The sequence below is a fragment of the Rhinopithecus bieti genome, unplaced genomic scaffold (genome assembly GCF_001698545.2).
Source record: "Rhinopithecus bieti isolate Rb0 unplaced genomic scaffold, ASM169854v2 scaffold_64799, whole genome shotgun sequence".
Lineage (NCBI taxonomy): Eukaryota > Metazoa > Chordata > Mammalia > Primates > Cercopithecidae > Rhinopithecus > Rhinopithecus bieti.
In genome coordinates, this window is record NW_016824661.1 from 665,069 (window position 1) to 690,141 (window position 25,073).

Genomic DNA, 25,073 nt, shown 5'->3' on the forward strand with positions numbered 1-25,073 from the left:
CTTGGCTTACAAAGTCCTCTAGAAAGTACACCATCCAACTCTGTTTATTCAACTTTATTTGCCAGCACTTCCTCAAAAATAATCTCCCCTTCCCTCTTTACCATTTTTCTCCCTCTTCTTTTGCAATAACTACTTTACTGCTGAACTCTATTAGCTCCCACCTTGACTATTCAAATAATCACTCAACCAATACCCTGCTTCCAGTTTGCCCTTTCATTCCTTCTTTTTTTAATTCATTCATTTATCCAACAAGGTACAAATGCCAGGGGATATAAAGATGACTAACACATAATTCAAATCTCAAGAAATTCAAATCTAACAGGAAGAATACAGATGCACTACTATCTATACATCAATTTATTTTAAGCGCTATAATAAAAGTAATAATAAAATCCAATGAAAACTTAAAGAAGGAAGCAATTAACTTGCTCAAAAGAAATGGGGAAAACTTTCATGGAAAAGATAAAGTCTGATCACACTCTTTGAGGACTGTACCTGTGGACTACATTCCAGGGCACAGAGTGAAAAGCACAAGTTAAGAGTTGGGGGTATAAAAGACCATGACCTATTTGGGCTGGGCTCACGCCTGTAATCCCAACACTTTGGGAGGCCAAGGTGGGCTGATCACTTGAGGTCAGGAGTTTGAGACCAGCCTGGCCAACATGGCAAAACCCTGTCTCTACTAAAAATACAAAAATAAGATGGGCGTGGTGGCACATGCCTGTAGTCCCAGCTACTCAGGAGGCTGGGGCATGAGAATCACTTGAACCTGGGACAGTGAACCAAGATCACGCCACTGCACTCCAGCCTGGGCAACAGAGCAAGACTCTATTTCAAAAGATAAATTAACTAAATTTTTAAAAAAGACCATGACCTATTTGAAGAGTTTTGGTTCAATCTGGCTAATGTGTGTGGTGTGTGGAGAGAGTATGGGAGGGGTAGGAGAGGAAACTGGAGGATAAATGGAGATCATATTTTGAAAAGTTTTACATAATACATGAAGGATGTTTTAGTTCATTCCCTAGGAAGTGGACAAGAGTCTTGGTAACTTTTAAGCAACTGAGGCAAAGGCTGGGGGGAGGAGGAGGCCAGATGACACAATCACATTTATGCATGAGAAAACATCCGGATGAACCATATAAAAAATGGAGGCAGCAGTGACCCAGGCAATAAGACAAAGTCCTGCAGGGGAGGTGAGAATAGGAAGACATGAATCTCAATGACAATTCAGGTCAAATGAACAGAGCTTGAAGGCTAGTAAAACAGGAAGTTTTAACTTATGCTACTGAGTAAGGCATTGGTGCCTTTGAAAATAGAAAAAAATAAAGAGAAAGAAACATGTTTGGCACAGAAAGTTATTTTGATCTGTGACCTGCTGAAATGGGGGTGACCATCAGACATTAAATTCAGCATATGGTTGGAAATCTTCAGAAGGATGGGGCTTGAATAGATGGTGGAGGTCCAGGGAGAGGATGAGTTTTCCATTGGATGTAGCTCCCTTTATTCTGTTGTACTTACCAGGTGACTGTCTGATACTAAGACTGGCTTTTCAAATTGGATTTGGTATTTTTATTCACTTGGCCATTCTACTTCCAAGCCTTAACTTGATAAGCCCAAATTGCAGGTTACAGCCATTCTTTTCTGTGTTTAGGAATCTTGCAGAATCAAATAACGGTTAATTGAACAGATAAAATGACATTCCTGAATTTGTAAATTTTAGTATCACCCCACTCCTCCAGACCCTGCCTTAACAGCCAGCCAGTCTATCTTAAACATCATTTGTAAACTACAGGTATGAAAATCACAAAAACTTAGAAGTAGGTTTGTTTGAAGTTTACATGCAGAAAATGGATTTCAAAGCATATTCATAGTATAAATCACATTCAAACAGCCAGGCACAGTGGCTCATCCCCATAATCCCAGCACTTTGAGAGGCCAAGGTGGGCAGATCACTTGAGGTCAGGAGTTCCAGACAAGCCTGGCCAACATGGCGAAACCCTATCTCTACTAAAAATACAAAAATTGGTCAGGCGTGGTGGTGCACACCTGTAATGCCAGCTACTCGGGAGGCTGAGGCAGGAGAATCGCTTGAACCCAAGAGGCAGAGAGTGCCATGAGCTGAGATCATGCCACCGCACTCCAGCCTGGGCAACAGAGCAAGACTCCATCTCAAAAACAAACAAAAACATTTAAGCTACACAGAAAGCAAATTATACAAATGCTTTAGTAAAAAGTCACCTGAGCAGAAAAAATATGCCAAATGACCTCCTAGCTACTAAAGCAAGTCAAACAGCCCCTCCTAGAAGCTTTATTATCCATGAATTGGTATTAGAAGTATGTAAGACAGTAATAAAACCACAGTTCTAAAATACAGCTATCAGTGATTCATGGGAGCTTTAAACACAACTGCCTATGCAGTCAGGCAAATAAGGCAAAGCAGTGATGTGGGAGGCCCATCAGGCAGCAGGAACTAGATTAGATAGTGGAGGATTGAAAGCACCTGCCTTGTGAATGGGCAAAGCTACTACTTGCAGGAATGCTGGCCAAGCATTAGCAGATATTCTGATTTCTTCTTTTTTTGAAAGGCCAGAAATACAGATTTTATGTCAAATTTCTAGATTTTGAAAAACATCCTGTGAGGTGGGCATGGTGGCTCATGCCTATAATCCCAGCACGTTGGGAGGCCGAGGTGAAAGGATTGCTTGAGCCCAGGAGTTCGAGACCCGCCAGGGCAATATGGTGAAACTCTGTCTCAACAGAAAATTGTTTTAAAAATTAGTCAGGTGTGGTAACACACGCCTGTGGTCCCAGCTACTCAGGAGGCTGAGGTAGGACTGCTTTAGCCCAGGAAGTTGAGGCTGTGGTGAGCTGTGATTATACCACTGCATTCCAGCCTAGGTGACAGAGCAAGGCCCTGTCTCAAAAGAAACAAAGAGAAAAAAACATCACGTGGACTTTTGCTCCAGTTGTTCCAAATTAGCAAGGTTTTGTTACGTATCAATTTAATCTATGGTAACATTCAATAGCTAATCAAGCTTAAAATATTGATTAGGTTTTAAGTTTGTAATGTTTAACACTAAATATGGTTTAGAAATAGACTTCTATTACAGTAATAATCTTATAATTTTTTTTTATTATACTTTAAGTTCTAGGTAATGATAGCCTAACGTTGCAGGTTTGCTACTATGGTATACTTATGGCCATGGTTGGTGTGCTGCACCATTACTCATCAGCACCATCATTCATCATTTATATCTTATAACTCCCATGCAATCCTCCTCCCTCCCATGATAGACCCAGTGTGTTGATGTTCCCCTCCCGAGTCCAAGTGATTCTCATTGTTCATTTTCCACCTGATGAGTGAGAACATGCGGTGGTTTTGGTTTTCTCTTTCTTGTGACAGTTTGCTAAGAAATGATGGTTTCCAAGCTGCATCCATGTCCCTACAAAGGACGCAAACTCATCCTTTTTTTATTTGCTGCATAGTTTCCATTGGTGATATGTTGCCAACTTTTCTTACTCCAGGGACTGTCACTGAATGGACTTTGGGTTTTTTGTTCCAAGTCTGTTGCTATTGTGAATAGTGCCGCCATAAACATAGTGTGCATGTGCTCTTTGTGTTAGAATATTTATAATCCTTTGGGTTATAACCGTAGTGGATTGGCTGGTCATATGGTACAGTCTAGTTCTAAGATCCTTGAGCGAATTGCTCTGGTTTTCCATAATGGTTGACTAGTTTACAATCCCCACAGGTGTAAAAGGGTTCCTATTTCTCACATCCTCTCCAAACCTGGTTGGTTTCCTGACTTCTAATGATTGCCATTGTCTAACTGGTGTGAGATGGTATCTTCATTTGTGGTTTTTGATTTGCATTTCTCTGATTGGCGAGTGTGATTTGAGCATTTTTTCATGTTGGTCTGTTGGCTGTATGATGTCTTTTTTGGAGAAATGTCTGTTTCATATCCTTGCCACTTTTTGATGGGGTTGTTGTTTTTCTTGTATATTTGGTTGAGTTCTTTGTGATTCTGGATTTAGCCCTTTGTCAGATGAGTAGGTTGCAACAATTTTCTTCCCATTTGTTAGGTTGCCCATGTTCCAATCTGATGGTTTTCTTTGCTGGTGCAAAGCTCTTTCGTTAATTAGATTCCCATTTGTCAATTTTTTGGCCTTTTTTGGCTGCCATTGCTTTTTGGTGGTTATAGCATGAAGTCTTTTGCCGCATGCGCTTGTCTGAATGGTACTACCTAGATTTTTTTCTAGGGTTTTATTTTATGGTATTAGGTCTAACATTTAATCTCTAATCATCTTGAATTATCTTCGTATAAGGGGTAAGGAAGGATCCAGTAGCTTTTACTTATGGCTAGCAATTTTCCCAGCACCCCATTTATTTAAATAGGGATTCCTTTCCACATTCTTGTTTCTCTCAGGTTTGTCAAAGTCAGATGGTGTGATGTGTGGTATTATTTCGAGGGAACCTCTGTTCTGTTCCATTGGTCATGCTCTGTTTTGGTACCAGTACCATTGGTGTTTTGGTTACTGTAGCCTTTGTAGTTAGTTGAAGTCAGGTAGGTGGCGCCTCAGCTTTGTCCTTTTTTGATTAGGATTGTCTTGGCAATGCGGGCTCTTTTTTGGTTCCATATGACTTTAAGCAGTTTTTTCCATTCTGTAAAGAACTCATTGGTAGCTTGATGGGGGTGTGCATTGAATCTGTAAATAACCGGGCAGATGCCATTTTTCAGATATTGATTCTTCCCTATCCATGAGCATTTTTTGAGACGGAGTCTGTCTCAGTCGCCCAGGCTGAGTGCAGTGGCTGATCTCGGCTCACTGCAAGCCTCCGGCCTCCGGGTTCACGGCCAATTCTCTGCCTCAGCCTCCCAAGTAGTGGGACTCAAGCGGCTCGCCGCCACGCCCGGCTAATTTTTTTTTTTTTTTGCATTTTTAGTAGAGATGGGGTTTCACCGTGTTAGCCAGGATGGTCTACGATCTCCTGACCTCATGATCCGCCCGTCTCGGCCTCCTAAAGTGCTGGGATTACAGGCTTGAGCCACCGCGCCCGGCCTATAATATATTTCTATCTAAATGTTATAATTTCAATCTTAATGCTGACAAACTATTTCTAACAAATAAAAGATAAATGGACAGTTTTATTTTTCAACTTCAAGAGAATGAAAACTGTGTTACAGAAAACAGTTTGGTAAAATGTGGGAACCCAATAAACAGTCATACAACCAATGAATGTGCCACCCCACAAAATTAATTTTTATAGATGTTAATATACCTTTAAGTACTTGCTAGTGTTCATAATTGAGTAGCATCTACTTTAAAACGTCTCTAATTAGGTTTCATCCACAGCTCTAGTTAAGTTCACCTTGACCTCATCGGTGATTTCACTCTTTCCTCCACGAAGACCAGCCAGGTAAATCTGAGGCCTGGGCACCCCAGTGCTGTCTTCCCTCATGGACTGGGTGCTAGTGTCCTTTGGAGGGTACACCTGGGAACAATTTTCTCTTCTCAAGTGACTGAGATCAGTTTGTACTGAGTGAGTAACTTTCTGGCGCAAATTAGCCTAAAGAGAAAGAGAATACAGGAATTAACATTTCTCTAAAGAATAACCTAAAATATTATCAGATACCAGTTAATATCTGCCTATTTTTGTCTTCAATCCACAAGAAATTAATTCCATAACATAGCATTTTTTTCTATAAAACACTGGAAAATCTAGAACATAACAGAAAATTAAATATCCCTTACCAAGAAGTAGAAAAATATGTAAAATGTTGAAAATTGACCTCAAAAAACATACAGATTCAAAATTACAGTGAACTCAACCAGTTATTTATTAATATAATCTAATTCCTTCATTATTATACTTTGAGATTCTTATAACTTGGATTTTTCCACTATATTTTTTTGACAAAATTTAAGATTTATATACAGTATTATCTTTTAAAATGGGCTTCACCCTAGATTTTAACATAAAAGGGTCTGATGCTTTCCATTTGTATTTTACAGTATTCTACATTTTGCTTACTCCCTTTATAGATTACTAGTAAACGTGAGGTTAAACAGATTACTCAGGCTGGGAAGCAAGGAGGAGCTTATAAAAAGAAGAATAAGGTTGCTGCGATTATAGTAAAGGCCAAGAAAAACCTTAGAAGGCATTATAGCATGTGAGTGAAGAAGGAGACACCTGGAATTAGAGGAAACATTTTCAGAGTTTGAGATACTGCAGGTGACTGAGAACCGAAACTACTTCCCAACACCCAGGTTATTGTCCACATTAATAAGACTTTACTATTCCACTGTCTTCATTAGCATAATTTTACCATTCCAAGAGACTCTCGCCTAAGCAAATAACTTGATTGCTCATTTCAGCACTACCTCAAAGATGTGTCAACTCTTCAGTAGTAAGCATCAGCACACAGTTTCAGTCCTAAGAGTCTGCATCCCTTGCCTCAAAAAATCTTCTTGCTATTCCCACCAATGCTGGACTGCTTTTTCATGATCCTTACCCAATCCGATTCAAATCTCCATCCTACCCCCAGTCCACCTCAGTCATTGGAAGACCTGCCTTAGCAAACTTCAAATTCTCAATAAATTCTGACTTTGCAGTTCCTCTTCTGAGACACTGCTAAAGCACTGTTGAGGTGGTGTTTTCCCTTATGGCTGTAAGCAGTAAACTCAGCTTTGTCTTATCCACAGGTTGGGTAGGTAACACTTGGGGAGCTGGCATTCAATATAATAACAGTTCTAGGGAATAATAAGGCCCAAGGTGAGAGTCAGAATTAAGTGGAGATTGAGGAATGTGAAGAGAGGGCTCAGTCAGTGTGAAGTTCAGACCCCTGAATACCCCCATTCTCTTAACATTTCCAGTCCATACCTATGTTGCCACCTCTATCTCTCATATCCTATCCAGCCATCATTTCCCTCCTCCTCTTTGCCTATTTGTATCTCAAAAGCTACCTAAAATATCACCTATGTTAATTTAGTAGAATTTTCATTTCTGTTACACCACTTACAAGGAGGTACTGAAGTATTTTTAATATAACAATATCACTTGCTAGACAATTAGTCCCTGAAGAACAAAGTAGTGGGATATATATGTTACCCAGTAAGTCTGATGAACTCAAGTGAGTTTAGTAGATAATAGAAAATAATATGGGGGTTGGGCATTTCATGAACTACAGAAGAGTAACTGATAGGAAGGAATACTAATGGAACAATGATCTGGAAGATATATAGGGAAACCAATCCTTCCTCATGTCAGGGAACTGAAAAGCTGCCACCAGAGTGAGTAGCAAAGGAAATAATGTGGTCAGTGGGAAGCCTGTGAGAGACTGAATATACAAATGGACAAAGGCTAGACCATATATGACAATAGAACTCTTTAACTTGCAGCCTCTGTATTGACCAGTCGGGGAAGCCAGTCTCAACCTCTGTAGCTGTAGCAATTGACCCAGAATGTTGAGGACTTAAGCCAGCTTCTCCATCTTTTGGCTCCTTCTCCCCCAACTCAGGACCAACCAGAGAAACCTAGATATGCTCACCAAACCAATCACATAAAATGCCCTGCTTCTAGTTAGCCTGCCTCCAGTTTTCTCATGTTAACAACCTACAATCAGAGAACACCTAAAGGCTTCCCCCTTTTCTGACTATAAAGCTTTCCCACTCCCCTGCATGCTTTGAGTCTACCAAACAACAAGTGACAGTGTCTGACTCCCTTGCTATAGCAAGCTCTAAATAAATAGCCTCCCTTTGTTCTCATTTGGGTAGGCATTTTATTTCCACACCTGATTTCAGTTAAAGAGATGGATAAAATATACTAAAAAGGGGCTACAGACATAAAATATTTTATTTTTTCCATACTATAAATATTTGTTGTTTAAAATGACAAGATACTATAAAGAGGGGTTGGTGGGGGGAATTTCACTGAATTGGACAGGGATGAGAGTTTCAAAGACAGGCTTTAAGGGTAATACGTTGTTCAGAGGAAATACGTTTAAGGGTAATATGTTGTTCAGAGGAAAATATCTATGCTTTAATAGAAAAGGTCCAAAAAACAAACAAAAAAAAGAATGGTATACCTTAAGTGATTAAAGGAAGTTGAGAATGCTTTAAATACTAGCACCAAGTTTTAAAACTGATGATAGATAGATAGATAGATAGATAGATAGATTACCATTGTTCTACATATGCTTAAAATTAGAAGACAATCTGATAATGTAAACCTAGCAAATTATAAATTATATTTTTGTTAGCAAAGAACACTGTATAAAACTCATTATTTTATATAAATAATTTAATTTACCAATTCTTTGAGTAACAACAGATTAAAATTCCCCAACATATAATTTTAGAAAATATTGTTACAAACCAATTTTATAGCTTTTCTTCTTAATTCCCATTCATTCCACTCATATGATCTCACAATTGTTGGTGGCAGTATGTGTGTATCCGTCTGTGTGCTACTTTCACATTTTGTAATTGGTTTTATATAATGTTTGTCAGCATCTCTCATCTAAAGAAGTGGAGTTTTATAATTAGTGCTTGGAAAAAATAAATATTATTTACCGATAACTAAAATATTTAGCTAAAACTGACAAAACACTTAAAAAACAAGAATTTTTGGACATGGAATATACTTGTAAATACCAACAAAGAAAATAAGCACATAATTAATGAGCTGAATATAATTGTTTTCCTGGGAATTACGGCTTCATGATTTTGTTTATGTAGGGGGTGTTGATTTTTAACTTTCATTTTAGATTCGGGGGGCACATGTGCAGGTTTGTTACAAGGCTATATCACACCATGCTGAGATTTGTGGTAGGATTGAACCCATCACCCAGGCAGTGAGCTCAGTACCCAATAGTTCATTTTTCAGCATATGCCCCCCTCCCACTCTTTCCACTGTTGCAGTCTCCAGTGTCTACTGGTCCCACCTTTATGTCCATGCATACCCAATTTTTAGCTCCCACTTATGAGAACATGCGGTGTTTGGTTTTCTGTAGGACGTGTATTTTGGAAGCAGAAAACATCCCTCATTCCCAAGTCAAATATCCCTCCCCACTTTGCACAACTGATAATATAAGTAAATACCTGTTGAAAATGGATAGAAATGGAAAATAGCTATTAAACATTAGGTAAAAATCACATCTATTTAAACTACCAAAACCTCTTCAAGACATATGTTGAACTCAAGCTATACATACATAGCAGGTTGTCAACCAAGGTTTTTGCTTTGTTTTTAGTTGAATATACTGATTTTCTTCTGGGGAATCCAATATTAAGAATTCACTAATTCCAGGCTAAACAAGATATAATAGTGCTGGACATGACATTGTTGACGTTGTTGGAGGGAGTGGTAGACGTTTAAGGAACTTAGGTCACAGTAAAAAGGAGGGAGAAGATATTCTTTCCAAACAACAGATAATCACTGAGTGTCTAACATTTGATATAATATCTGACTATAAAATTATCTTATGATATAGTTAGGTAGATTTAAAAAATGCTAAAAAGATAGTTAACAATACTGTACCATACAAGTAAATGGCAAGTAAATAATCAGACAGTAAGGACTACATGAAAAAGACAGGGAGAAAACTCATTCTGCAGATATTAAAGGTCAGCTGGGAATTAAATATCCAGAAAGACAGGAAAAAACAAGACCAGGTGTATAGGAAAAAATTATGCTTGAGTGGAAAACTATGCATTATCCACATACAACATACCTTTTCAGTCATCTGATTCTAGCCTTTCACTGTCCTTGGGCTATCTTACAACTCTGTAAGTTATAAATGAGTGATAGCAAGACCAAATAATTTCTGTCTGTAGACATGCAGTCTATCCTGTCTGTAGAAGTTCAACTGACTCCCTTTCCCCACGTGGAAAAATCAGTGTTGCCTCCATTTACACATTCATTTGAATATTCCTGATCTATAAATGTGTCTGTTCTTAGGGTTCTCATTTGAACTGGTTATAACATCTACCTGGTCCCCTCATTTATTAATGAATAGATTACTCTTAACACATGTTCAGTTTTATATCTGCATATCCACATGACAATAATTTTACCCATTTTTGAAAACTATCTTTTAACAAATAGAAGACTAGGGCATATCAGGACAAGTTTAAGACCAGTATGTAACTCACAGTTTTTCTGACAGAGAGGTCATGGAGGAAATTAGTAGAAATAGAAGGATAAAAAGACATGTATGCCTCAAACACCAGTCCCCCAAATTTGGATTTCATCTTACAAAAAACAGAAGAGTTTGGAATTCGGAGTAAAATGAAAGGCATTTTCTAATTTGCAGAAAAATTATTAAAATTTTCTATTGTAAATTTTCCCCTCATCATTTTTCAAAGTAGTTGGCTCCTGCAATCATTTGTTCTAAATTAGAATTTTGTATAACATCTAATTAAGCAAAAAATTACATGTGTTAAACTTAAGATAGCAACATTTATAATACTCACCAAAATGAATTGCCAGCTCCAGGAACTCTACAGTTTGAACAAATTTGAGAACTACTGACTTGGCAAACTTAATTTGGTGGTATTTTTTAATTTTTATGGGTACACAGTAGGCGTACATAATTATCAGGTACATGAGATATTTTGATACAGGCACACAATGTGTAATAATCACATCAGGTAAATGGGGTGTCCATCACCTCAAACAGTCATCATGTCTTCATGTTATGACTATTCCAGTTGTGCTCTTTCAGTTATTCTGAAATGTACGACAAATTACTGTTGACTATACACACCATGTTGTCCTATCAAATACTGCATCTTAATCCATTTATTTAACTATATTTTTGTACCCATTAACCATCCCCATTTCTCACTCCCCACAACTACCTTTCCCAGCCCTCTGGTAATCATCATTCTGCTATCTCCATTTCAGTTTAGTTTTTAGCTCCCACAAAGGAGTGAGAACATATGAAGTTTGTCTTTCTGTGCCTGGCTTATTTCACTGAAAATAATATTCTCCAGTTCCATCCATGTTTTTGCAAATGACAGATCTCCTTCTTTTTTATAGCTGAGCAGTACTCTGTTATGTATATGTACCACATTTTCTTTATCCAGTTGTCTTTGATGGATGCATGGGTTGCTTCCAAATCTTGGCTACTGTGGATAGTGCTGTAATAAATATGGGAGTGCAGATACCTCTTTGATATACTGATTTCCTTTCTTTCGGATATACACCTAGCAGTGGGATTGCAGGATCATACGGTATTTCTATATTTAGTTTTTTTTTAGGAACTTCTATACTGTTCTCCATGATGGCTTACTAATTTACATTCCCACCAACAGTGTACTAGGGTTCCCTTTCTCCATATCCTCACCAGCATTCGTTATTGCCTGCCTTTTTGATATAAGCCATTTTAACTGGGGTGGGATGATATCTCATTATAGTTTTGATCTGCATTTCCCTGATGATCAGTGATGTTGAGCACCTTTTCATATATCTATTTGCCATTTGTATATCTTCTTTTGAGAAATGTCTATCCAGATCTTTTTCCCATTTTTCAGTTGGGTTACTAGATTCTTTCCTAATTCAGTTGTTTGAGCTCCTTATATATTCTGGTTATTAGTCCCTTATCAGATGGACAGTTTGCAAATATTTTCTCCCATTCTGTGAGTTGTCTCTTCACTTTGTTGTTTCCTTCGCTGTGCAGAAGTTTTTTAACTTGATATGATCACATTTGTCCATTTTTGCTTTGGTTGTCTGTGCTGGTGGGGAATTACCCAAAAAATCTTTGCCCAGTCCAATGTCCTGGAGAGTTTCCCCAATGTTTTCTTGTAGTATTAGTAGTTTCATAGTTTGAGGTCTCAGATTTAAGTCTTTAATCCACTTTGACTTGATTCTTGTATATGGCAAGAGACAGGGTCTAGTTTCATTCTTCTGCACATGGTTAACCAGTTTTCCCAGCAACATTTGTTGAAGAGACTGTCCTTTCTCCAATGTATATTCTTGGCACCTTTATTTAAAATGAGTTCACAGTACATGTATGGATTTATTTCTAGGTTATCTATTCTGTTCCATTGGTCTGTGTCTTGTTTTTATGCCAGTACCATGCTATTTTGCTTACAGCTCTGTAGTATAATTTGAGGTTAGGTACTGTGATTTCTCCAGTTTTGTTCTTTTTACTTAGGATGGCTTGGCTATTCAGGGTCTTTTGTGGTTCCATATAAGTTGGGTCTTTTGTGATTCCATATAAGTTGTAAGGCTATTTTTTCTATTTATGTCATTGGTATTTTGATAGTGATTGCATTGAATCTGTAGATGCTTGAGTAATATGAACATTTTAACAATATTAATTTTTCCAATCCATTAATACGTTGCTTTGTGTCCTCTTCAATTTCTTTTTTCTTTTTTCTGTTTTTTGTTTGTTTGTTTGTTTGTTTGTTTTTTGAGACGGAGTCTCACTCTGTTGCCCAAGCTGGAGTGCAGTGGCGCCATCTCAGCTCAGTGCAAGCTCCGCCTCCCAGGTTCACACCATTCTTCTGCCTCAGCCTCCCGAGTAGCTGGGACTACAGGTGCCCGCCACCACACCTGGCTAATTTTTTGTATTTTTAGTAGAGATGGGATGTCACTGTGTTAGCCAGGATGGTTTCGATCTCCTGACCTCATGATCCGCCCACCTCAGCCTCCCAAAGTGCTGGGATTACAAGCGTGAGCCACCGGGTTCAGCCAACTTCAGTTTCTTTCTTCAATGTTTCATAGTTATCTTCATAGAGATCTTTCACTTCTTTGGTTAAGTTTATTCCTAGGTATTTAATTTTATTTGTGGCTATTGAAAATGGGATTACTTTCTTGATTTTTTTCAGATTCTTTGCTGTTGGCATACAGAGATGCTACTGATTTTTGTATGTTGATTTTGTATTCTGCAAATTTACTGTATTTGTTTATCAGTTGTATTAGTTTTTTGGTGGAGTCTTAAGGTTTTTCCAAATGTAAGATCATATCTGCAAACAAGCATAATTTGACTTCTTCCTTTCCAAGGTGGATGTCTTCATTTCTTTCCACTGTCTGATTGCTCTAGCTAGGAATTCTAGTACTATGTTGAATAACAGTGTTTAAAGTGGACATATTTGTCTTGTTCCAGATCTCAGAGGAAAGGCTTTCATTTTTCCCCGTTCAGTATACTACCTGTGGGTCTGCTGTATATGGCTTTTATTGTGTTGAGGTATATTCCTTCTATGCCCAGTTCTTTTTGAGGTTTTTAAATCATAGAATGATATTGAATTTTATCAAATGCTTTTCCAGCATCAATTAAAATGGTCATATGGTTTTTGTCTTCATTCTGCTGACATGATGTATCACATTGATTTGCATGTGTTGAACTATCCTTGTGTCTATGGGATGAATCCCACTTGGTCATAATGAAAGATCTTTTTAATGTGTTGTTGAATTCAGTTTGTTAGTATTTTGTTAAGGATTTCACATGAATGTTCATCAGCAATACTGACCTGCAGTTTTCTTTTTTTGATGTGTCTTTGCCTGGTTTTGGTATCAGCATAATACTTGCCTTGTAGAATGAGTTTGGAAGTATTCCCTCTTCCTCTACTTTTTGAAAGAGTTTGAGTAGGACTGATATTCATTCTTCTTTAAATGTTTGGTAGAATTCAGCAGTGAAGCCACTGGGTCCCTGGCTTCTGTTTGCTGGGAGACCTTTTATTAAGGGTTTCATCTCCTTACTTGTTATTCATCTATTCAGGTTTTGTATTTCTTCATGGTTCAATCTTGGTAGGTTTGATGTGTCTGTGAATTTATTTCTTCTGAGTTTTCCAATTTATTGGCATGTAGTTGCTCATAGTAGCCTCTAATGGTCCTTTGAATTTTTGTGATATCAGTTGTAATGTCTCCTTTTTTATCTTTGATTTTCTTTGGGTCTTCTCTCATGTTTTCCTAGCCTGGCTAAAGTGTAACTATTGGCTAACAATTTGTCTATTTTATCTTTTTTTAAAAAGTACCTTTTCATTTTATTGATCTTTTATATTTTTTTCATTTCAATTTCATTTATTTCTGCTCTGATCTTTACTATTTCTTTTCATCTACTAATTTTGGGTGTGGTTTGCTCTTGCTTTTCCAGTTTTTTAAGATGCATGCTTGGGTTTTTTATTTGATATCTTTCTACTCTTTTCATGTAGATGGTTATTGCTATAAGCTTCTCTCTTAGTACTGCTTTTGTGTTTCCACTTTCATTGTTTCAAGAAATTTAATTTCCTTAATTCCTTCACTGACCCATTGGTCATTAAGGAGCGTATTGCTTAATTTCTATGTGTTTATATGGTTTCCAAAGTTCCAGTCTGGGTGTGATGGCTCACACTTGTAATCCCAGCACTTTGGGAGGCCGAAGTGGGTGGATGACTTGAGGTCAGGAGTTCGAGTCCAGCCTGGCCAACATTGCGAAACCCAGTCTCTACAAAAATACAAAAATTATTTTGTATTTTGTCTTATCCTTGAGACTGATCCTTGTGCTAAGGAGAAGAATATGTATTCTGTCGCCTTTGGACAAAATGTTCTGTAAGTATTTGGTCAATCTGGTCTACAGTGCAGATTAAGTCTTATGTTTCTTTGCTGGTTTTCTGTCTGGAAGATATATCCAGTGCTGAAGGTGGGATGTTGAAGTCTCCAGCTATTATTGTATTGGCGTCTATTTCTCTCTTTAGCTCTAATATTTACTTTATATGTCTGGATACTCCAGTGTTGGGTGCATATATATTAATAACTATTACATCCTCTTGCTGAATTGATACATTTATCATATAATGACCTTCCCTGTGTCTTTTTATAGTTTTTGTCTTAAAATCTATTTTATCTGATACAAGTATGGCCACTCCTGCTGTTTTTTGGTTTTCATTTGCATGGAATAACTTTTTTCATCCCTTTATTTTCAGTCTATGTTTGTCTTTATAGGCGAAGTGTGCTTCTTGTAGGCAACAGATCATTGGGTTTTATTTTTTTAAATCCATTCAGCTACTCTGTCTTTTGACTGGAGAGTCGTTTAGTCTATTTAATTCAGTGTTACTATCGATAAATAAGGGTTTATTATTGCCATTTTGTGATTTGTTTTCTGGTTGTTTTGTGACCTTCTCTTCCTTCCTTCCTTCCTGTCTTCTGTTTTGTGAAAGTGGTTTTCTTTGGTGGTATGTTTCAATTTCCTACTTTATATTTTTGCGTTATCTATTGTACGTTTTAAAATTCAAAGTTACCAAGAGGCTTGCAAGTAACATCTTATAACCCATTATTTTAAACTGATGACAACTTAACTCTGATTGCAAAAACAAGCAAAGAAAAAACTGATTAAAAAACCCCCCCCCCCCCCACTGCCACTTAACTTTTTGTTGTTTCTATTTAAATCTTATTATACTGTCTATGTCTTTAAAAGTTGTTGTAGTTATTATTTTTGATAGGTTATTCTTTTAGTCTTCCTACTTGAGATATGAATAGTTTACACCCCACAATGACAGCGTTATAACATTTTGTATTTGTCTGTGTACTTACTATTAATGAGTTTTATGCCTTCAGAGGATTTGTTATGGCTTGTTAACATCCTTTTGTTTCAGACTGAAGAACTCCCTTTAACTTTTCTTGTAGAACAGGTCTGGTGGTGATGAAATCCCTCAGCTTTTATTTGTCTGGGAAAGTCTTTATTTCTCCTTCATGTCTGAAGGATATTTTCACCAGATATATACTATTCTAGGATAAAAGTTGTTTTTTTTTTTCTTTTTTTTTTTCCTTCGGCACTTTAAGTATGTCATGCCATTCTCTTCTGGCCTGTAAAGTTTCCACAGAGAAATCTGCTGCCAGATGTATTGGAGCTCCTGTATATGTTATTTCTTTCTTTTCTCTTGCTGCTTTTAGAATCCTTTATCCCTGCCCTTTAGGAGTTTGATTATTAAATTTCTTGAGGTAGTATTTGGGTTAAATCTGCTTGGCATTGTATAACCTTCTTATACTTGAATTTTGATATTTTTCTCTATGTTTGGGAAATTCTTTGTTAATATCTCTTTGAATAAACTTTCTACCCCTATCTCTTCTCTACCTCCTCATGGTCAATAACTCTTAGATTTGTCCTTTTGAGGCTATTTTTTAGATCCTGTAAATGTGCCGTATTATTTTTTATTCTTTCTTCTTTTGACTCCTCTGACTATGTATTTTCAAATAGCCTGTCTTCAAGCTCACCAATTGTTTCTTATGCTTGGTCAAGTATTTATTGAGAGGCTTTGGTACATTCTTTGATTTGTCAGATTTTTCAGATCTAGAATTTCCTGTTTTTAATTATTTCAATCTCTTTGTTAAATTTATCTGATGGGATTCTCAATTCCTTCTCTGCATTATCTTGGATTTCACTGAGCTTCCTCAAAACAACTATTTTGAATTCTCTGTCTGAAAGGCCACATATCTCTGTCACTCCAGAATTGGTCCCTGGTGCCTTATTTAGTTTGCTTGGTGAGGTCACGTTTTCCTGGATGGTCTTGATGCTTCTGGATGTTTGTCAATGTCTGGGTATTGACAAGTTAGGTATTTATTCTAATCTTAGCAATCTGGGCTTGTTTGTACCTGTCCTACTTGAGACGGCTTTCCAAGTATTCAAAGGGAATTGAGTGTTGTGATCTATGTCTTTGGTCATTGCAGCCATATGTATATTAGGGGGCACCCCAAGCCCAGTAACACTATGACTGTTGCAGACTCATAGAGGTACTGCCTTGGTGGTCTTGGGTAAGATTGGGAGAATTCCCTGGATTACTAGGCAGAGGCTCTTGTTCTCCTCCCTTACTTTCTCCCAAGCAAACAACATCTCTCTCTCCATGTTGTGCCAAATGGAGTGGGAGGAGAGGTGATGCAAGCACCCCCTTGGACACCACCACTGGGGCTGTGCTGGGTCACACCTGAAGCCAGCACAGTACTGGGTTTCAGTACTGTGGCAACTATTTTCTGGCTACTGCTGATGTTTATTCAAGGCTCAAGGGCTCTTTAGTCAGCAAGTGATAGATCCTGCCAGGACTGGGCCTCCCCTTTCAGGGAAGCGGATTTCTTACTGGCCCAGGACAGATCTAGAAATGCCCTTCAGGAGCTAAGGCCCAGAATCAGGAACTTTAGGAGTTTGCTTTGTGCTTTATTATACTGTGACTGAGCTGGTACCCAAGTTGCAAGATAAAGTCGTTTTTACTATCCCTCTCCTTTCCTCAAGCAGAAAGAGTCTCTCCTTGTGGCCACCACAGCGATGAATGTGGTGGATCACACTGAAGTCAGCATGTACTGGGTCTTGCCCAAGGCCCATAGTGAGTGCTGCCTGGCTACCATTGATATTTATTCAAAACCCAAGGGCTCTTTTGTCAGCAGGTGGTGAATTCTGCCAAAACTGGGTCCTTGCCTTCAGGGCAACGGGTTACCTTCTGGCCCAGGGTGGGTCTAGAAATATCATCCACAAACTATGGCCTGGAATGGGGCTTCAGGACTCTGCTTGGAGCTTTATTTTACTGTGGCTAAGCTGGTATCCAAATTGCAAGACAAAGTCCTCTGTACTCTTCCCTTTCCTCCCAGAACTCCAAGCTGCACTGTCTAGAGTTGGGAAAGGGGTAATGCAAGCACTCCCTTGTCTACTGCAGCTGGTGTCTCACTGGGTCACATGTACCCAAGTCCACTGGCTCTGAGCCCAGCATGGCACCAGGACTTGCCCAGGAACTGTAGTCAGTGTGGCCTAGACTGCCTTTCAAGTTTATCAGGACCCTAGTACACTATAGCCCATGATACTGGGGCTAGCCAGAACTCAGGTTCCAACTACTGAGATGGACAATTCCCTTCTGGCTAGGGCTAGTCTAAATGCTCCCGCCAAGGGCACTGGCCGAATTCTACCCTGTACTGCTTTATGCTGTGACAGGGCAGCACTGAATTCCAATGCAAAGTCCCAATAATCACTCTACTCTCCTTCCATCAAGTACACAGATTCTCTCTCTGTGTCACGTGACCGCTACTGGGGCATGAGGGAGGGGTAGTATAGGCAATTAAAGACTGTCTTTCCTACCCTCTTCAGTACCTCTTTCCTTGATATGATGTTTACAAAAGGTACTGTGATTGCTCTCCTGATTTTTAGTTCTTTTATGAAGGTGCTTTCTTATGTAGATACTTGTTCAATTTGATGTTCCTGTCAGCGGATGATCACTGGAGGGTTCTATTCTGCCGTCTTGCTCTGCCTCTCAATCTGGTGGTAATTTGAAGGGTGAAACATACCTTTTTTTTTTTTTTTTGCCATAAGTAGCTTTGAGACTTTTTATGGTAAGTGGCTATATCATAGCTCCAAAATTACACACACACACACACATACACACACACACACATTTTCATTTTTTATTCAAAGGAAATATATACACACATTTATAAAGAAATGGTATATTAAAAAGTCACATGATACTACCCAAAGCAATCCACAAATTCAACACAATCCCTATCATAATACCAATGACATTCTTTAAGAAATAGAAAAACAATGCTAAAATTCATGTGGAACCACAAAAGACCCAGATTAGCCAAAGAGTCCTGAGCAAAGAGAACAAATCTGGAGGCATCACACTACCTGACTTCAAAATATGCTACAAAGCTATAGTAACCAAAAGAGCATGGTATTGGCATAAAAACACAGAGACCAATAGACTAGAATACAGAACCCAGAAATAAATCCACACATTTACAGCCAACTGATTTTTCAACAAAGGTGCCAAAAGCACACACTGGAGAAAGGACAGTCTCCTCAATAAATGGTGCTTGGAAAACTGGATATCCATATGCAGAAGAATGAAACTAGACCTCTATCTCTCACCTTATGTAAAAATCAACTAAAAACGAAGACTTAAATGTAAGAACTAAAATTATGAAATTACTGGAAGAAAACAGGAGAATGCTTCAGGGCATTGGTCTGGGCAAAGATCTTTTGTATAAGACCTCAAAAGCCCAGGCAACAAAAGCAAAAATAGAGAAATGGGATTATATCAAACTAAAAAGCTTCTGCACAGCAAAAGAAACAATCAACAGAGGAAAGAGATAACCTACAGAATGGGAGAAAATATTTGCAAACTATCCATTCAGGGATTAATATCCAGAACTTACAAGGAACTCGGCTCAGCAAAAACAAAACAAGAACAACAAATAATCCAATTTTTAAAAGGGCAAATGATCTGAAGAGACATTTCTTAGAATAAAACATATAAATGGCCAACAGGTATATAAGAAAATGCTCAGTGTCACTAATAATCAGAGAAATGCACAATCAGCTGTCATCTCATCCCAGTTAAAATGCCTATTATAAAAAAGACAAAAAACAACAAATGCTGGTGAGGATGTAAGAGAAAGGGAACTTTTTTTTTTTTTTTTTTTTTTTTCGTGAGACAGAAGTCTCACTGTCCCCTCCCAGGCCTGGGAGTGGCCAGTGGCCACAATCTCGGCTCACTGCAAGCTCCGCCCTCCTGGGTTATGCCATTCTCGCCTGCACTCCAGCTCCCAAGTAGCTGGGACTACAGCACCTGCACATGCCAGGGGGGGGGGGCTAATTTTTTGTATTTTTAGCAGAGACGGGGTTCACCATGTAGCCGGATGGTCTCAATCTCCTGACCTCGTGATCCGCCCACCTCGGTCTCCCAAAGTGCTGGGATTACAGGCGTGAGTCACCGCGCCCGGCCCAAGAAAAAGAACTCATACACTTTTGATGGAAATGCAAGTTTGATGGGAATGCAAGTCATTATGGAAAATAGTATGAAGGCTCCTCAAAAAAACTAAAAATAGAAATACCATATGATCCAGTAATCCCACTGCTGGGCATATATCCAAAGGAAAGGAAATTAGTATCTCAAAGAGATATCTGCACTCCTACAACCTAAGTGTCCACCAACAGGAGAACAGATAAAGAAAATGTGGATTATTTACACAATAGAATATCATTCAACCATAAAAAAGAATGAAATCCTGTCATTTACAGCAACATGGATTGAACTGGAGGACATTATGTTAAATGAAGTAAGCAAGACACAGAAAGACAAATACCACGTTTCACTCATGTAGGAGCTAAAAAGGTTGATCCCATAGATCATGCCCATATAAGTAGGGAGGAGAATAGTGGTTACCAGAGGCTGGGAAGGGCAGTGGATGGGGACAAAATTACAGTTAGAGAGGAGGAATAAGTTCTAGTGTTCTAGGGCACAGTAGGGCAACTATAGTTAACAAAAATGTATTTTATATTTCAAAATACCTACAGGAGAGGATTCTGAATGTTCCCAACACAAAGAAGTAGTAAACATTTGAGGTGATGGATATGCCAGTTACCCTGATTTGACCATTATACATTATATACATGTATCAAAATATTACATGTACCCCACAAATATATACATTTATTAAGTATCAATAAAAAATTTTAAAAATTAAGGGCACATGAAAACTCAAGTTAAAAAGAGATTCTAAAACCAGGCCCAGTGGCATGTGGCTATAGTCCCAGCTAATTGGGAGGCCAAGGCAGGAGGATTGCTTGACAGGAGTTTGAGGCTGCAGTGGGCTATGATCACACAAAACCAAACATCGCATGTTCTCACTCATAAGTGGGCATTGAACAATGAGAACACATGGACACAGGGAGGGGAACATCACACGCCAGGGCCTGTCGGGGGTTGGGGGGCTAGGGGAGGGATAGCATTAGGAGAAACACCTAATGTAGATAACAGGTTGATAGGTGCAGCAAACCACCATGGCATGTGTATACCTATTTAACAAACCTGAACATTCTCCACATGTATCCCAGAACTTAAAGTATAATAATAATAAAAAAGAAAATCTAGAAGAAATGGATAAATTCCTAGACACATACAGCCTACCAAGACTGAATCAGGAAGAAGTTGGATCCCCGAATAGACTAATAATGAGTTCTGAAATTGAGGCAGTAATAATTAGCCTACCAACCAAAAAAAAGCCCAGGACCAGACAGATTTCCAGCTGAATTCTACCAGAGGTACAAGGAGAAACTGGTACTATTTCTTCTGATATTCTTCCGAACAACGGAAAAGGAAGGACTCCTCCCTAACTCATTTTTTGAGGGCAGTATCATCCTGATACCAAAACCTGGCAGAGATACAACAACAACAACAAAAACTACAGGCCAATATCCCTGATGAACATTGATACAAAAATCCTCAATGCAATCCTGATGCAAACTGAATTCAGCAGCTCATCAAAAAGCTTATCCACCATGATCAAGTTGGCTTCATCCCCGGGATTCAAGGCTGGTTCAACATACGTAAATCAATAAATGTAATTCATCACATAAACAGAACAAAAGACAAAAGCCACATGATTACCTCAACAGACACAGAAAAGGCATTCCGTAGAATTCAGTATCTCTTCATGTTAAAAACTCTCAATAAACTAGGTATTGATGGAACACACCTCAAAATAATAAGTGCCATTTATGACAAACCCACAGCCAATATACTGAATGGGCAAAAGCTGGAAGCATTCCCCTTGAAAACCGGCACAAGACAAGGATGCCCTCTCTCACCACTCCTATTCAACATAGTATTGGAAGTTCTGGACAGGGCAGTCAGGCAAGAGAAAAAAATAAAAGATATTCAGATAGGAAGAGAGGAAATAAAACTGTCTGTTTCCAGATGACATGATCCTCTATCTAGAAAACCCGACTGTCTTAGCCCAAAAGCTTCTTAAGGTGATAAGCAACTTCAGCAAAGTCTCAGGATACAAAATCAATTTGCAAAAATCACAATTTTTTGTTCATCAAATTTGCCTGTTCTGCTTGCCAACAACAGGCAAGCAGAAAGCCAAATCATGATATGCACTTCCATTCACAATTGCACAAAGAGAATAAAATACCTAGAAATACAGCTAACAAGGGAAGTGAAGGACCTCTTCAAGGAGAACTATAAACCACTGCTCAAGGAAATCAGAGAAGACACAAACGAATGGAAAACATTCTATTCTCATGAATAGGAAGAATCAATATTGTGAAAATGGCCATATTGCCCAAAGTAACTTATACATTCAATGGTATTCCCATTAAACTACCATTGACATACTTCACAGATTAGAAAAAAACTACTTTAGAATTCATATGGAGCCAAAAAAGAGCCCATATAGTCAAGACAATCCTAAGCAAAAAGAACAGAGCTGGAGGCATCATGCTACCCAACTTCAAACTATACTGCAACCTGCAGCAACCAAAACAGCATGGTACTGGTACAAAAACAGACACATAAACTGATGGAACAGAATAGAGAACTCAGTAATAAAACTGCACATCTACAACCATATGATCTTTGACAACCAATGGGGAAAGGATGCCCTATTTAATAAATGGTGCTGGAAGAACTGGCTAGCCGTATGCAGAAAATTGAAACTGGACCCCTTCCTTGCACCTTATACAAAAATTAACTCAAGATGGATTAAAAACTTAAATGTAAAACCCAAAACTAAAAAACTATAAAAACCCTAAAGGAAAATCTAGGCAATACCATTCAGGACATAGACACGGGCAAAGATTTCATGACAAAAACATCAAAAGCAACAGCAACAAAAGCAAAAACTGATGAATGGGATCTCACTAAACTAAAGAGCTTCTGCACAGCGAAAGAAACTATCATCAGAGTGAACAGACAGCCCACAGAATGGGAGAAAATTTTTACAATCTATCCATCTGATAAAGGTCTGATATCCAGAATCTATAAGGAACTTAAATTTGCAAGAAAAAAAAAAAAACCATTAAAAAGTGGGCAAAGGACATGAACAGACACTTATCAAAAGAAAACATTCATGCAACCAACAAACACATGAAAAAAAGCTCAACATCATTGATCATTAGAGAAATGCAAATCAAAACCACAATGAGATACCATCTCATGCCTATCAGAATGGCGATTACTAAAAAGTGAAGAAACAACAGATGCTGGTGAGGCTGTGGAGAAATAGCAATGCTTTTACACTGTTAGTGGTAGTGTAAATTAGTTCAACCATTGTGGAAGACAGTGTGGTGATTCCTCAAAGACTTAAGAACCAGAAATACCTTTTGACCCAGCACTCCCATTACTCAGTATATACCCAAAGGAATATAAATTATTCTATTATAAAGACACATGCATGTGTATGTTCACTGCAGCACTATTCACAATAGCAAAGACATGGAATCAACCTAAGTGCTCATCAATGGTTGACTGCATAAAGAAAATGTGGTACATATACACCATGGAATAATATGCAGCTATAAAAAGGAATGAGATCGTGATCTTTGCAGGGACACGGATGGAACTGGAAGACATTATCCTCAACAAACTAACGCAGGAACAGAAAACCAAACACTGCGTGTTCTCACTTATAAGTGGAAGCTGAACAATGAGAAAACATGGACACAGAGAGGGGAACAACACACAGCGGGGCTTGTTGGAGGGGTAGGGAGAGGGAGAGCATCAGGAAAAATAGCTAATGCATGCTGGGCTTAATACCTAGGTGATGGGTTGACAGGGGCAGCAAACCACCACAGCACTCATTTACCTGTGTAATAAACCTGCATGTCCTGCACATGTATCCTGGAACTTAAAATTTTAAAAGTAATAACAAATTTTAAAAATAAAAAAGAAAAGGGAGATGAAAATGCAGAGATAACAGATGATGGATCAGGCAAATGATAAGAAAGTGGCTGCCATTGAAGCCCTAAATGATGGTGAACCACAAAAAGTCATCGACTTATTCACAGATGCTTTCAAGCTGAATCTCTTGACCATTCTGTATGCTAATGAGAGCCAGTGTCTTCAACAAATTACAGAGGCCAAATGCTGCCATCTGATACTGTAACAGAGACATTGAAATAAATCCTGATTCAGCCCAGCCTTACAAGTGGCAAGCCTTACAAGTGGTTTTCGCACACAGACTTCTGGGCCACTGGGGAGAAGCAGCCTGTGATGTTGCCCCTTGTCTGTAAATTGGATTATGAAGATGCTAGCACAATGCTGAACGTTCAACCTAGGGCCTAGAAAATTGCAGAACATCAGAGAAAGTATGAGCAAAATCATAAAGAGTGAGAGATCAGAGAAAAAATAGTTTAAAAGGCTCAAAAAAAGCATGAGAGAGCCCAGAGGGATCAGGAACTCAGTAGGCTCTCTTTCCCAGCTGGCCTTTCTGTGGAAAGCCCTGGTAATATTCACGGAGGAATGCCTGGAATGGCAAGAATGCCTGAACTCAATGACATTCTTGGTGATCCAGAGGTCCTTGCAGCCATGCAGGGTCTAGAAGTTATGGTGGCCTTCTAGGATGTGGCCTAGAACCCAGCAAGTATGTCAAAATACCGGTACAATGGAAAGGTTACAAATCTCATTAGTAAATTGTCAGCCAAATTTGGAGGTCAGGCATAATACCCTTCTGATTAAAAAAAGCCCTTGGTGAAGGAAACGCAACCTGGACCACCTAATGGATGTCGCAATAATACAAACCACTCTACCTCTGACTTTCTCATCAAGAGAGCTGGGGTGCTTTGAGGATAATCCCTACCGCTCTACCCCAAATGCAGCTGAAGCATTTTACAGTGGTTTGCCATTAGGGTATGCATTCAGATAATGTTTTCCTACTAGGAATTACAAACTTTAAACACTTTTTAAACCTTAAAAATATTTAAAACAAATTTTAGAAGTCTCTTGGATTCTTTTTAAAAATTAGATATTAATAATAGCTTTGCAATGTAAAATGGAAACTCTTTGTGAGTAAACTAACAAACATAAATAGCCTGTAGTCTAAAGAAGAAATGCTAAAGAGAATTAGAAAATATTCAGAACCGAACTATGATGAAAATAACTATGTTTAAAAGTATGCTGCAGAAACATGGATGCAGCTGAAGGCCATTATCCTGAGCAAATGAATGCAGGAACAGAAAACCAAATACCACATGTTCTCACTCAAAAGTGGGAGGTAAACAATGGACACTTATGGACATCAAGATGGCAACAATAGATAATGGGGGCTACTAGAGTGGGGAGGGAGAGAGGGCAAGGGCTGAAAAACTGTTGGGTACTATGCTCAC

General features: G+C 38.5%; 1 protein-coding gene and 1 pseudogene across 1 annotated transcript in view; one reads left to right on the plus strand and one right to left on the minus strand.

The window, feature by feature from the left end:
* The window catches only part of SLC35A1 (solute carrier family 35 member A1), a 47,778-nt gene extending 39,227 nt beyond the window's left edge, over positions 1-8,551 (minus strand). The window contains exons 1-2 of the mRNA XM_017862517.1: positions 8,378-8,551; positions 5,282-5,569 (exon numbers count right to left, since the gene is read on the minus strand). The gene's annotated coding sequence lies outside the window, so the exon portion shown is untranslated. The remainder of the gene's footprint in view (positions 1-5,281; positions 5,570-8,377) is intronic.
* LOC108522365 (hsc70-interacting protein pseudogene) lies at positions 1,130-24,411 on the plus strand (annotated as a pseudogene).
* Positions 24,412-25,073: the final 662 nt, after the last annotated feature.